Here is an 11351-nt window from a genome sequence, read left to right as displayed (position 1 = left end):
CTCTCGTCTGTCATTGCCTACTCCCAGAGCCATTAACTCCCCAGTATTACCAGCCCTCCCAAGCACAGGGCTGAGAGGAAATCCTCAGCAGAGACACTTTTCACACGTGCAGGGACAGCAAGTGGCAAGTGTGTGGAGGTGAGTGAGCAGGACCAGCTGCAAGGCCCAAAGGGAAAACCCAGTGTGATCAGAAAATCTGTCTCCAGCTAATAGGCATCAGAACCTAATGAAAACTAAGCAAGAAAGTAGAGAGCTGAGACGCCAAAAAATACTCTGAGCCAGACACGGTGGCTCATGCCTTTGGGAGGCCAAGATGGGTGGATCATCTGAGGTCAAGAGTTCGAAATCAGCCTGGCCAACATGGTGAAATCCTGTCTCTACTAAAAATACAATATTAGCCAGGCATGATAGTTCATGCCTGTAATCCCAGCTACTTGGGAGGCTAAGACAGGAGAATCCCTTGAACCCGGAAGGCAGAGGTTGCAGTGAGCTGAGATCGCATCACTGCCCTCCAGCCTGGGCAACAGAGCGACACTCCATCTCCAAAAAAAAAGAAAGACAGGAAGAAAAAAAAACTCTGGACAGAGAAGTTAGAACCTTCCATCTGCCTCTCCTGTGTTCCGACTGCAATGAGTATGTCTGCCTGTCGTCTTCTCTCCCCTCCCCAACCTGGAATCTATTTTCTTCTCAGTCTGAATCTTTCTTCCTCTTCCCCCTCAAGAGCTCCCCACCCACCCCTCGTGTCCCGATTTTCTCACCCCTTAAGAGCCCGTAACATGAATGTGAAGTATCTTGCTTAATATTTGTTTACTTAGGAACAGTGAGTTTTATGTACACTGTTCTTAATTAAATTCTCAGCAAGTTTCTATTTGTGGATGGAGAGGCATTCTGCCCAAGGAGGGGGCCTTACAATCTTGGCACCTTATTACTGATTCACCCCCCAGCACTTGGAAGGAACACTTGGGATTCAGTCTTTCATTTGGGGCCCATGAAGCTACTCGTGTTCTCAGCAACACTGATTATTGGCAATTTCCCTCTGTGAGGGAAGTAGATTTCCTTCCAGACATCCTGTAGTGGTGTTTCCGAAGGAGTAGTGACTCGCTGCTTCGTCTGTGTGGGCGGCCCGATAGATAAATGCTCATGCCACACGCCAGGCGGGGGATCTGCAAGGAAGCACTTGGTCTCCACCCAAATCACAGTCTGGAGTTCTCGCTCCCCGCTGTCATTTCGGGGAGTCCTCTCTAAATGGCTGCATCAAGAAAGAAAGCTTCTCACTGTCTTCCGGACCCCTGACTTTCCTCAAGACCGCCCGGAAGTCACCTCCTCCGAGGAGTCTTCCCTGACTCCCTTGAGCTGGCAGGCATCCTCTTGCTCTGTGCTCCCTGAATTGGGGGCCACCTGCTTGGACAGCAGGCCCAGATTGTGTGTCTGCTCACCAGGCTGTGGGGCTCACGGAGGACAGAGTCCCCATCTTGGTTGCTGGTCTCCCTGTGAGTTTAGCATAGAGTATGAGCTTAGTAAATGTTTGTTGAAGAAATGAATATATGAATGACGGGATTGAACGAGTGCCCAGGAGGACTTCCTGGAGCCTTGGACGGGCTTGTAGGAACTCGGGCTGACAGCTAGCCGGAAATGTAAGGAACCCAGAGTCCTGGAAGCCTGGTGTTTTTCACCCTGGGCTGGGGGTAGGGAGTCAGAGGAGGCCTAAGTGACAATTCCTCCCAGATGGGGCCAGGAATCTCCTCTCCTGTTGATCTTAGATACTGGGCTTCTAGAAATGGAATTCCCCTCCTTTAGAAAGTTAGAAAACTGGCCGTGTGTGGTGGCTCACGCCTGTAATCCCAGCATTTGGGGAGATTAAAGTGGGTGGGTCACTTGAGACCAGGAGTTTGAGACCAGCCTAGCCAACATGGTGAAACCGTGTCTCTACTAAAAATGCAAAAATTCCCGGGCATGGTGGCGCACACCTGTAGCCTCAGCTACTCAGGAGGTTGAGGCAGAAGAATCGCTTGAACCTGGGAGGTGGAGGTTGCAGCGAGCCAAGATTGCGCCACTGCACTGCAGCCTGGGCTACAGAGCGAGACTGGGTCTCAGAAACAAAGAAGGTTAGAAAATCGGCAAGGCACGGTGGCTCACGCTTGTAATCCCAGCACTTCAGGAGGCCTAGGCGGGCAGATCACCTGAGGTCAGGAGTTCAAGAGTAGCCCGGCCAACATGGTGAAACCCTGTCTCAATTTAAAAAAAAAGAAAAAGAAAAAGATGATTCCACGTTCAACTTCAGCATGTTGTAGAGTGGCATGGGAGGCTGCCCTGGGACCTAGGCTTAGGAACTCCCCGGCCAGGGCCAGCTCAGCTCAAGGCCACAGCCACACCCACCCACAGACAGGGTTCTGGCTCCTACTGAGGGCCTCACACCTGAAGGCTCAGCCAGAGGGGCATCCGCCCAACCCTGTCATTGGAGTCTGGGGTTGAAAGATGGGGGTTAGGCACATGGGCTGCTGGGCACTGAGGCTAATGCCTGCCTCCAGGTGTGGGGGAGGCCAGAGGATACGGAAGGGAGACTCCAAGATCAAGGTGAAGCTCTGGAGCCTAGAGTGTGATCATGGGGCCAGGACAAGGCCCCTTCCCCAAGCCTGGACAGGTGCATCAGAGGCAGTCACAGCCCTGCAGGATGAGGGTCAGAAAGCCAGGGAGCACGCGCTGGAAAGGGCGAATCCGCGCTGGACCTCAGGTCTCCCTCCCCGCACCCTGCGTTGTAGGGAAGAGTAGGAACCCTGGCGGCCTCTGAGGCGGGGTGGGAGGGGTGGGGCGGGGAGTTGCCACCGCAGAGGAGCAGTGGCGCCACCTCCTGATGCCTTCGGGGAATGCAGCTCATGCCCAGCCAGCCTGGGGCCTCAGAACCGGTCGTGGGGGCAGGCCGAGACACTGGGCCAAAAAAAGCAGATCAGCTATTTACTTCCCCACCCCGACTTTTTTTTTTTTTTTACATATTATTATGGAAAACTTGAAATATATACAAAAGTAGAGAGAGCTGTCATAAATTCCCAGTTACCCATCATTCCACTTCTACAATTAACTCAGGGCCAATCCGACTCTAACCACCTGCACTTTCTCCCCCTGATGTATTTCAAATCGAATTAAATCTCGGGCATTATATCATTTCACCCCTAAATATTTCGATGTGTAACATAAGTATCTTTAACAACGCAACCACAATACCGTATCTAACAAAATAATAATGTCTTAATATCATCTAATGGTCCATTGTCTCGTAATAAAATGGAAACTTCGCCCAGGATTTTGTCAGCAGTCGTCCCTATTTTTGAAACTGACCCTATTTTTGTTAGCAACTGCCTCTTCCTGCTTCTGAGCCTCACCTTATTGCTTACTAACCAGAAAACCTTAAGAGAAACTACCTCGTTGTCTAAAACCTGCTGCGTTGTCTAAAATCCTGAGTTCCTTCCCCTACCCCTTTACCTATAAAAACTATGTACTTTTCTTAGCCGGAGTCCAGACTTTTGGGTGTGAACCCTTCTGGGCCCGCCGGTGTAATAAAGTGCTGGGATTACAAGCATGAGCCACAACACCCAGCCAGCTGTTTGCTTTTAAATCAGAGGTTTGTTATGATATAGGCATAACAAAACAGTATTCATAGTAAAGATAAATGGATTATTGTCATCAGGCAAAAGTTGGAGAGTCTAAGATTCAATGAGCAATATAAGATCCAGTAGTGTGCTATTTACAAGTAAGCACTTAAACAAAAGGATATAGAGAGATGGAAGAGAGAAGGATTAAAAAGGATATATCAGACAAATACGGACCAAAAAAAAGCCAGGGTGATCATCCTAATATCTGACAAATATACGTGAATGCAATGTCACAAGAAGAACTATATATAGATTTTCAAATAACCACCCATGAGCATATATTTTCACTAAAACTGTAGCTTTAAAATACATAAGATGTCAAGCTGGGTAAAGTAGCTCACACCTGTAATCCCAGCACTTTGGGAAGCCGAGGAGAGTGGATTACTTTAGGAGTTCAAGACCAGCCTGGGAAACATGGTGAAACCCCATCTCTCCCCCAAAAAAAGGAAAATTAGCTAGGCTTGGTGGAGAGTGCCTGTGGTCCTAGCTACTTGGGAGGCTGAGATGGGAGGATTGCTTGAGCCCAGGATGTTGAAGTTGCAGTGAGCCGAGATCACGCCACTGCGCTCCAGCCTGGGAGACAGAGTAAGATCCTGTCTCAAAAAACAAAACAAAAACAAAAAACATAAGATATCAAATTATAGAATTGCACAGAGAACTAAATCAACAATTATTTGGGGAACTTAATTCATCTCTCCTAGAAACTGACCAAGCCCACAAACAAGTATCTCAATCCGCAAGCTAGTAAGTAAATGCAGAATACCACACCTCCAATCAGGATAATGATCACTGCTCCCAGAATTTCAAATAGGCCTGGCCCCAGTCAGGTGACTCCTAGAATTCCGAGAGGCCCAAGCCCCCTGGCAGTATGACAGGATCAGATTTTGCGACCCCTATGCTTCTCCATCTTTGCACACAAAGAGAACTACCTTTAGACTTGAGTGACCAGGACCTCCCTGCCTTGTGCCCCTAGTTAGAGGGCCCTTCTCTGACCTTCCTATAGCTACACCCCCCCCACAGGGCACGGAATCCAAAAGACCACCTGTGCCCCTCCCCCTTCCTCAGCCATGCAGCAGTGACCAGGGCCCCAGAACTCCCTGCCTAAATGGTCCTGAGCCCGCCTCCAGGACTCGCATCATTTTTCTTTGGGTCCTTCCTCCCGAGGACTGCCCTCAGGGTGTGCATCCCCAAGTTCAAAAAGTCTGAAGGAGGCTATTTGTGGGGGAATGACAGAGATGAGAAGGGCTTGGAAATGCAGGGTGGAGTGATCACAGAATTTAGGAGGACCCCCTGTGGTGCGGACAAAGATGGGGATGGAGCAGCAGAGGACGAGCCACCAAGCAGAGCCTCCGCTTGTGCTCTTGCCTCGAAACCCCTCATCTGTTAGGGTTACACACAAATGTCATAACCCTGATCACACCCCTCCCTTCCCCCTCCGGGGCTGGGGATGAAACACAAGGAGCAAAAACAATCACTGCTGGAGGCCTAAGTATGGCAAGCAGCCTGGCAGTGCTGTATATAGACTCTGCTTTGAGCAAAATGTGCTGATTTATGCAGTTCCCAACATTTAAAGGTGGAGACCAGACTGTGGCTGAATCGGATCAGATCGTTCTCTGAGATAAACCACAACCCTGGGCTGCTGAGCAAAAATTTGTAAAGAATTGTCCATCTCTCTCCTGCTCCTTCTTTCCCAGACCTACCAGCTCCACCATGGATTCTCTGGGCATTCCTTGGAGCCTCTGTCCCTCCCCACCCCAGCCCAGCACAAGGGCTGGCATGGAGGGGCAGCTTGTCAAACATCTGCTGAATGAATAAGTCTATTTCCTAGAGTGTGAGCCCCATTGGATGGGATACACTGGACAAAACCGCCTGACCTAGTGCCAAGCATAGAGGCTCAGGAGCCAGACTACTGGGTTCAAGTATCCATTCTCAGTAGCTCTTCCCTGTAGGCCATAGTTCCAAGTTGTGTGCCAAGACACCTGTTTTGAACTGAATGTCTGCATCCCCCAAAATTCATATGTTGAAGCCCTACCCCGAAAAGTGATGGTGTTTGGAGATGGGGCCTTTGAAAGGCAATTAGGGTTAGATTAGATCATGAGGGTGGGGCTCTCATGATGGATTAGTGGCCTTATGAAATGAGGAAGAAAGATTACTCTCTCTGCCATGCCAAAACACAGTGAGAAGGCAGCCATCTGCAAGCCAGGAAGGGCACCCTCACCGGTACTCAACTTTGCTGGCATCTCAATTGCAGGCTTCTAGCCTCTAGAACTGTAAGAAAGTAAATCTCTGCTGTTTAAGCCACCCAGTTTACGGTATTTTGGTATAGCAGCCCAAGCAGATGAAGATAACACTCCTGGGGGCCGGGCGCAGTGGCTCACACCTGTAATCCCAGCACTTTGGGAGGCCAAGGCGGGCAGATCACTTGAGGTCAGGAGTTTAAGATCAGCCTGGCTGACACAGTGAAACCCTCTCTCTACTAAATACAAAAATTAGCCAGGTATGGTGGCAGACACCTATCATCCCAGCTACTCTGGAGGCTGAGGCAGGAGAATCACTTGAACCCACGAGACAGAGGTTGCAGTGAGCTGAGATTGCACCACTGCACTCCAGCCTGGGCAGCAGAGTGAGACTTTGCCATGAATAAATAAATAAATAAAACTCCTGGGCACTGCAGCACACGTGAGGAGAGGAACATTTATTTTCTTACCTGTTTTAAAGAAACAATGATATTAGTCAGATACCCACAAACTACAGCTCAAGGCAGTTCACAGTTTCACCATGAGCTTGTGCTACATTGCTTTTAGTGACATCATATCTTTGAAAAGCTGGGTTTTCTGTAGTTACAGTTATAAAAAGCAGACATCACGTGAAAATCAATGCAGAACAGAAAATGAGAGAAGTGACGTCCAATCTGATTCACGTTTTGAGAAGCTGTGCAGTGCCCAACAGTCACCTCCATCCCATGACTGTGTAATCCTGGTTAAGATGGAAGAAAAGTATTTTTTTTTTTCAATTTATGTGAGTTATTTTTTCAAACAATGACTAAGCTGTTAGGGCATAAAGATTTGTAAGTTGTTTTGCACCTAATTACTTACTAAACAAAACTGTTAGGTATTTATTTGGACCTTGGGGCATGATGAAAAAGTTACTAAGACATTGAAGGCATTGAGAAGGAAGAAATGGTGGGAATCGCAGTGTTAGGCATTTTACTCCATCTGGGCCTCAGTTTTCCTTTATATAAACTGGAGGCCGGGCGCGGTGGCTCACGCCTGTAATCCCAACACTTTGGGAGGCCGCAGAGGGTGGATCATCTGAGGTCAGGAGTTTGAGACCAGCCTGGCTAACATGGTAAAACCCCATCTCTACTAAAAATACAAAACTTAGCTGGGTGTAGTGGCGGACACCTGTAATCCCAGCTACTCAGGGGACTGAGACAGGAGAATCGCTTGAACCATGCAGGCAGAGGTTGCAGGGAGCCGAGATCGCACCACTGCACTCCAGCCTGGGAGACAAGAGTGAAACTTCATCTCAAAGCAAAAACAAAGAAAAAAAACTGGAGATAATAAGTGTGCATCACAAGGTTATTGATAGGATGAGTTAAGTGAAGATACATGCAGTATTTAGAATGTACCTAGTGCATAATAACGGCTGCATATATTATTATTACTACACAGAGAGGCCAAATCGCTGGTTGGAATTATCATAGGGAAAATGTCTAAAATGCGCAGAGAACAATTTTCCAACGTTCTCTTTTTTTTTATTAACAATCTAATTACCATATACCAAGTACTTTGACATGCATTACAAAGAGCACTAGACTGGGAGTCATAAGGAGATGTATTCCAGCCACAGTTCAGCCTTGAAACCTTGAGCAAGGCACTCCCCCCAACAAGCCTCAGTTTCCACATGTGTATATCATCTGTGCAGTGGTGACCATGGGTTTTGTGGCACAGGGTTAAGACTCTTTCCTCAGGTGGGCAGACACCAAAGGGACCAGGCCACACATGGGGAGGTTCCTCCTATATTACGAACAGGGCATATCTGAAGAAATGATTAATCTTTTGAAATTGATCTGCTAATTAGAAACTCTCCTTGGGCGGGCATGGTGACTCACATCTGTAATCCCAGCATTGGGAGGCTGAGGCAGGAGGCTCGCTTGAGCACCAGAGTTCGAACACGGCAAAACCCCATTTCTATGAAAGGAAAATGAAAACTATATATATATGAAGAAACTATCTTTATCAGCTCATTGGGGTAAGCTTCTCTCGATTCTAGCAGCCACTGAAGCAAGGAGTTTCTCGGCTTACTCTGAGTCAAAGGTAATTAAGCCAGTCAGAGTTCCAAAACCACTGGCTTCGAACTGATTCAGACCTTTCACTAAATTAGACCATCTCAGAATCTGTCGAAATAGTGAGGTTTTTGCCAGCCGTATAATCAGTTCCATTTGTTGATAAACCAACCTACCATTTTAAAACGTAGTTTTGTCTTCGAAAATAAAGAATAATAAAGCCCTTCTTTTAAAAAAAAATCTCAGTTTTCATCAGATCAAATTTCCTTTGCCATTTGCCTCTAGGGTTCCTAGGGATTCTGATTTTTTTTAATGCGGAGTTTACTCCTTTATTAGACAGTCATTGAAATTGACCTCATTCCCATAGAGGGGTGATTATGGGTTTATTCCTTTTACTAGGCTGGTGGCTGACAGAAGTGATACTGCTGGTAGCTTCAAGGAAATGTGTTTTGTAAAATGAGGACTAAGATTGTTAGAAAGCTGATTTTGGCATGTTTTTCTAACTTTAAAAAAATGAGAACAGGAAAAAACAGTTTCTCTCAAAAAGGGCTCTGCATGTATAGATAGGATTTCAAAATCTAAAGCCCCCCAAAATACAAATAAAGATGAGTTTCACTCCCTGACCCCCACTTCCCATTCTCTAGGCCAGCCAGGTCTATCTCTAAGCCTGGAGCAGAAAGCAGACCTACCCACAGCTCCCAGATTCTCCCTGATGACCCATGGCATTTGGATGTGACAATGTTCAGACTCATCCCAACAAAATAAATTATCACCTTTTGAACTTTTACAAGAATCACCTTGGCCAAGTGCAGTGGCTCACGCCTTTAATCCCAATACTTTAGGAGGCCAAGGTGGGAGGATCTTTCAAGCCCAGGAGTTGAAGACCAGCCTGGGCAACATAGTCAGACTTTGTCTCTACTAAAAAGAAAAATAAATAAAATAGGCAGGCTTGATGGCCTGAGCCTGTAGTCCCAGCTACTCAGAAGGCTGAGGTGGGAGGATCATCAGAGCTGGGGAGGTCGAGGCTGCAGTGAGCTGTGATCACACCACTGCACTCCAGGCTGGAACCTGGGCGACAGACTGAGACCTTGTCTCAAAAGAAAAAAAAAAAAATCACCTTGCCTGACGCTTGAAACTGATTCCATGATCTCAGAGACTCCCCTAGTAGAAAAGTCAGGAAAGGCCTCCCATAGTTAAGAGTTAGGACCCAGCCCATCCTTCCCATGTAGCTTCCCAGATGGTCTGGGTTCAAATCCTGGCTCTGCCGCTAGCCAGCTGTGTGACTCTGAGCAAGTCACTTAAACTTTCTGTGCTTTGCTTTTCTCATCTGCCAAGTGGAAGTAACAATTAAGAATCACATGACTTACTATTTGTAAAAGTTCTTGCCATAAGAGCTTTTGTGCGTTGTTTGATGAAAGCAAGCGGCTGGGGTTTTGTCTTATGTCTGGCCAACAGATGGCTGCCCTCCTCCCCAGCCTGCGCCTCCAAGTGGCCATTTCTCCAGTGAGCTCACTGCCCACTTCCTAACTCTTGCCCCCTCCTGCCTTCCACTCCAGAGAAACGTCTGTTCAGGCCTTGACATTCCTCAACAACTCTCCGATTTTTCCTAGTCCCTCCTTCTGCCTTCTTCACAAAGACAGTGCCACACCTGCCTCTCCCTCCAAATCTCCGGGCCTCACTCACACTTGGCTTCTCTCCTTCTTTGCAGAGAAAATAATGCCAAACAGAAATACCCACAAATTCCTTCCATGCCTCTCACTCTGTCATGCTCCTGGCCACGCCTCCTTTCTCCCCAACTCTCCTTCTTACCAGAGTGGAGGCGGTCCCATCCCTCTACCATCTGAGGCTGGTTGCCAACCCCCGTGGGGCCTGCCAGTGCAGTTGTGCAGGTGGTGCACTGCACAAGGGCACCTAGCCAAGCTGTCAGTAGAAACTAAAATCCAACCCACTTGTTCTTTCCAAATCCTTTATCCTGGCAGGGGATGCCCAGACATGTGCTTTTTCTAAATCATTCACCGAGAAGGGCCCATTTTTCAAATTTAAGCAGATAATTTTTTTTTTTTTGAGACAAACTTTCACTTTTGTCACCCAGGCTAGAGTGCAATGGTGCGATCTTGGCTCACTGCAACCTCCACCTCCAAGGTTCAAGTGATTCTCCTGCCTCAGCCTCCTGAGAAGCTGGGATTTCAGGCATGAGCCACCACGCCCGGCTAATTTTTGTATTTTTAGTAGAGACGAGGTTTCACCATGTTGGCCAGGCTGGTCTCAAATTCCTGACCTCAGATGATCCACCTGCCTCAGCCTCCCAGAGTGCTGTGATTACAGGTGTGAGCCACTGTACCCAGCTACGTAGATATCTTATAGGCAAGCGGAGATCGTGGCTCCTGAGCATAAAACCTCAGATAGCCCTGTTCTTTCCTAGCCTTTATCCCGCTGCCACCTCTTTCCCAGCCTCTCCTTTATCAGCTTCTACCTTCAGTCTCAGAGCTGTCGTGAGCAGAGGATGACATGAAGAAGGAAAAGCAGCCAACACTGGAAATGGTGCAAAGAAATTACCATGTGTCCTTCAGTGCTGGGTGTTGCAAGTCAGATGCCTCCCCCCATATCTTACCATGTTGCTGGTTCACACATTAATGAGTTAATTGAATCTATGACCCATGCTCACTATACAGAAAGTTAAGCTTTCAATATCTTGGAAATTATACCTTAACAAGGGGATTCTGAGGAGAGTGGAGCCTGAATGAACTCCCTTTCCTTCCAGGATCCCAATTCCAGGCTATTGCCTTTCCTGAGCAAGACCCGATTCCTGCAAAAATCACTGCTATGTGGGCTCCCTTCCTCTTGGACAATTAGCTTATGAAATGTGACCATTTCAGGGAAAACTCAGGTTTTCTGGCTCCCTAGACCCTGCATGAGACTACTGAGTCTTCCTGACCTTTACTAAAGCAGAAAGTTGCTAGCATAGGTTGGATTTCCCACCCACAAGTTTGAGAGAGATCAGGGAGCAGAGAAACCTCCTGTGGATACCTTGGCAGGGGGCTAACAGCCTGTCATGAACCACAGGTCCTCAGGGTCAGATGCCCTTCCTTCCTCCTCATCTTTAAGGACACTTCTCAGCCAGATCTACACACAAAGAAATAGATACCAAAAGATAATTGTTCAACAAAGGGACCTCCAGAGGAGGATGAGGTAGAACAATCGTATCACACATTTACTGGCTAGAACTGGAGCTTGAAAAGAAAAAAAAAAAAAAAAAAAAAAAAAAAAAAAAAAAAAAAAAAAAAAAAAAAAAAAAAAATGACAGTAAGCTTTAAGATACAAATGCATCACACACAAAAAGAACTTCTGAAGCTTAAAACAAGAACTTCGAGCTTTGGCTGGGTGCAGTGGCTCATACCTATAATCCTAGCACTTTG

The sequence above is a fragment of the Cebus imitator genome, unplaced genomic scaffold (assembly GCF_001604975.1).
Source record: "Cebus imitator isolate Cc_AM_T3 unplaced genomic scaffold, Cebus_imitator-1.0 Scaffold141, whole genome shotgun sequence".
Lineage (NCBI taxonomy): Eukaryota > Metazoa > Chordata > Mammalia > Primates > Cebidae > Cebus > Cebus imitator.
The sequence above is the reverse complement of the archived record's forward strand: the minus strand, read 5'-3'. Positions refer to the sequence as shown.